Below are 3,801 nucleotides of genomic sequence, written 5' to 3'. Positions count from 1 at the left end.
ACCCTGGGAGGCAGGTGGGGCTGAGAGAGCTCTTGACAGAAACTGCTCTTTTTCAAGGACAGCTGTGCCAGAACTACGGCTTGCCCAAGGTCATCCAGCAGGTGCAAGTGGAAGAAGAAGAAGAGATTGGATTTATACCCCCCCCTTCACTACCCAAGGGAGTTTCAGAGTGGCTTACAAACTCCTTTCTCTTCCCCTCCCCACAACAGACACCCTGGGAGGTAGGTGGGGCTGAGACAGCTCTGACAGAAACTGCTGGTTTTTTCCAAGAACAGCTGTGCCAGAACTACGGCTTGCCCAAGTGCAAGTGGAGGAGTGGGGAATCAAACCCAGTTCTTCCAGATTAGAGTCCAAGCACTCAACCACTACACCAAAGTGGCTCCACACCAAACCGTGTGTGTACATCTATATATGCCACATTACATTTCAGTACAGCACAAAAAACTCAAAATCGCATTACTGCAACCAGAGGAGAAGGGGTAATCCTTTCACAAGACAGTGCAGAAGAAGAAGAAGAAGAGATTGGATTTATACCCCGCCCTTCACTTGGAGTCTCAGAGCGGCTTACAAACTCTTCTCCCTTCCCCTCCCCACAACAGACACCCTGTGAGGTGGGTGGGGCTGAGAGAACTCTGACACAAACTGCTCTTTTTCAAGGACAGCTGTGCCAGAGCTTGTGACTGACCCAAGGTCACATCAGCAGGTGCAAGTGGAGGAGTGGGGAATCAAACCTGGGTCTCCCAGATTAGAGTCCGCAGACTTAACCACTACACCAAACTGGCCGACACAGTTCACGTGCAAAGTTCTGTCAGTTTTTACTTGGATGATAATGGGAACGTGATGATAATCTAGGTGATGGAAATGGTGACTGATGAGGATAGTGACAGGGTAAATATAAATGGCCAAGCAACCAGGTAAACAAACAGATAACGCTAGTGACCAAGAACACTCATAGATGAGGAAATCTTATCTGCAGCCGTTGGCAGTGGCCTTTGACGGAGCCACCGCTCAGTACTTGGGAGGACAGATAATCACTCTTCCTGCTGTCATTCTGAACCCCGCTGCTGAGTTCTGGGGCAGCAGCCTTTTCCAGACATTTTTTTCCAAAGGCAGACACCCCACCAAATAAGGAACCTATCAATTCACGCACACATACACAAACACACAATCTTTATTGCATCAGCAAACAAGGCATCGCAACAACGCAAGAATTCCACCAGAAGATAAGCAAGAAGCTTCCGTATTTTTGCACAGAAAAAATTAAAATACAAAACAATCATTTAAAATGCATCCAGATAAAACCATGATACTACAGCTTGCCAATCTATAAATTGGGGGGGGGGGCTGTTTGTCTGCCATCAAGTCACATCCAACTTATGGTGACCCCCGTAGGAGTTTGGGGGGCAAAAGAGGTGGTTTGCCACTGCCTGCCTCTGCGTACCTGTTATACAAATGAATATCCAGTCAAAAATAGAAGATTGAAGTCAAAATGGGGAGGAAGTTCTTGTATTTTATTACAATGAAATACGGAAAACGGTTAGGCCAAAGGACCCATCAAAGTTGACTGCTTTCTAAGCCCAATCAGGAAATACATGAAGTTAAATACCTAAAATGACATCATCATACCATCATCATGGGAATAATATTCAGAAGGCATAATTGGTTACAAAAACTTAACCAACATTTACATAAAAATCTCCTTATTGGCCAAAGTAAAGAAAGGTGTGTCTATGCAATAGCGTCACACATTTACTTGACATGACCTAAGCCATATCGGCCAAAGCTTGTTCTCACCCAAACAAAGGTGTTTTTCTCTGATATCAAGTAAAAGATCCTTTTGACCCAGACACTATGAAGTTGTAACCCAAACAATTAGAACCACGAACCTTCTACCTTCTTTTGTGCCAGAAGAATGTTATTGTCTTGTCTGTTAACCTCAACTGGGAAAATACCCTGACCCACCAAGAAGCCCTCCTATATACCAGGCCTTCATTACCTTCCAATAAAATGTTAAATCTATAATAAACCTATAAAAACCAGAGAAATATGAATAATCAAAAAGAGAAAAATCTATATAGTCCCATCTCTACTACATAGCGACCCTGGACTTTCTCAGTGGTCTCTCATCCAAGTACTCACCAGGGCTGACCCTGCTTAGCTTCTGAGATTTGACAAGATAGCCTGGGCCATCCAGATCGGGGCAAATTTTTAAGTAACACATGAACAATCTAAAGATCCACACCCTATGTACACCAGTGGTCAGACTCATCCACACAGGCAGGAGAGACAACCTAGCAAGTCAAGCCAACATGGCCACCAATGCCCCTGGCCACGTAGCAAAGCTCCTCTTTTGACCCTCCCCCCCCCAACGCAGTAACATCTGAATGCCTAACTCTAGGAACACTTGGGCCGTCTACAACAAACTCCTCCCCATCCTGCTCTAGGTCCAGCTTCAAGTTCCTAGCCCTCAAGCTTGCCCGCTCCTTCTTTGGAGGTTTTCGAACAGAGGCTAGATGGCCATCTGACATCAGCGAGGCTGCTTCTGTGAACTTAGGAGGATCACGAGGGCAGGGAGGGTTGCCTCAGTGTTTAGTTCTCCTGGCCACTTTGGCCAGGGATCCTGGAGGTTTTTTGTCATTCTCGGGTCATGGAACAGTGGGCACTGTGGGTTTTGTTCCCTCTAAGCTGTGGGCAGTGTTCCCTCTAAGCTGAGTTAGTGTGAGCTAAGGCGCTGGCTCACCCATTTTCGTCTTAACTCAGGAAGGAAGGCTCCGGAGCAGACTAATTGATGCAGCAGCCCAATCGCTCACTCACAACTTTAATGCCAAGAGGTCACAAAGTAGCATTTTTGCTCACGAGACTCCCTAGCTTAGAGGGAGCATGGGGGGGTTATTTGTGGATTTCCTGCATGGTGCAGGAGGTTGGACTAGATGACCCTGGAGGTCCCTCCCAACTCTCTTATGATCCTAAGCTTTCAATCGGCCAAGGGGCAGGAGGCAGTGTGTCCCTCTAAGCCGAGTGAGTGTGAGCCAGCTCACAGCTTTTTAGCCTCTTGCTGACACATTTTTGCCTCCGCTCAAGGAGGAGGGCTCCAGAGCAGACTAATTGATGCAGCAGCCCAATCACTCCCTCGCAGCTTTAATGCTAGGAGCTCACACAGTAGCATTTTTGTTCACAAGACCCCACAGAGTGGGGTGGACAGTGTTCCCTCTAAGCTGAGTTAGCATGAGCCAGCTCACAGTTTTTTAGTCTCTAGCTCACACATTTTTGTCTTAGCTCAGGAAGGAGGGCTCCAGAGCAAACTAACTGATGCAGCAGCCCAATCGCTCGCTCACAACTTTCTTGCCAGTCGCTCACAGAGTAGCATTTTTGCTCACAAGACCCCACAGAGGGAGCACTGGTGGTGGTGGGCAGTGTTCCCTCTAAGCTGAGTTAGCGTAAGCCAGCTCACAGTTTTTTAGCCTTCAGCTCACCCATTTTTGTCTTAGCTCAGGAAGGAGGGCTCCAGAGCAAACTAACGTATGCAGCAGCCCAATCACTTGCTCGCAATTTTCATGCCAGTCGCTCACAAAGTAGCATTTTTGCTCACAAGACCTCACAGAGGGAGCATTGGTGGTGGAGACCCCACAGAGGGAGCACTGGTGGTGGTGGGCAGTGTTCCCTCTAAGCTGAGTTAGCGCGAGCCAGCTCACAGTTTCTTAGCCTTCGGCTCACCCATTTTTGTCCTAGCTCAGGAAGGAGGGCTCCAGTGCAAACTCATTTATGCCGGAGCCAAATTGCTCGCTCACAACCTTAATGCCG

The 3,801-nt window shown here is 47.6% G+C and overlaps 1 protein-coding gene across 1 annotated transcript in view; it reads right to left on the bottom strand.

The window, feature by feature from the left end:
• LOC107108456 (WASH complex subunit FAM21-like) overlaps positions 1-3,801 on the bottom strand; it is a gene marked incomplete at its 3' end in the record, with an annotated part of 46,423 nt that overhangs the window by 42,103 nt on the left and 519 nt on the right. The gene's annotated exons all lie outside the window — the stretch shown is intronic.

This window comes from Gekko japonicus, unplaced genomic scaffold (genome assembly GCF_001447785.1).
Source record: "Gekko japonicus isolate JY-2015 unplaced genomic scaffold, Gekko_japonicus_V1.1 scaffold5638, whole genome shotgun sequence".
Classification (NCBI taxonomy): domain Eukaryota; kingdom Metazoa; phylum Chordata; class Lepidosauria; order Squamata; family Gekkonidae; genus Gekko; species Gekko japonicus.
Note: the sequence above shows the minus strand (reverse complement) of the source record. Positions and strands in the feature narration are given on the sequence as shown.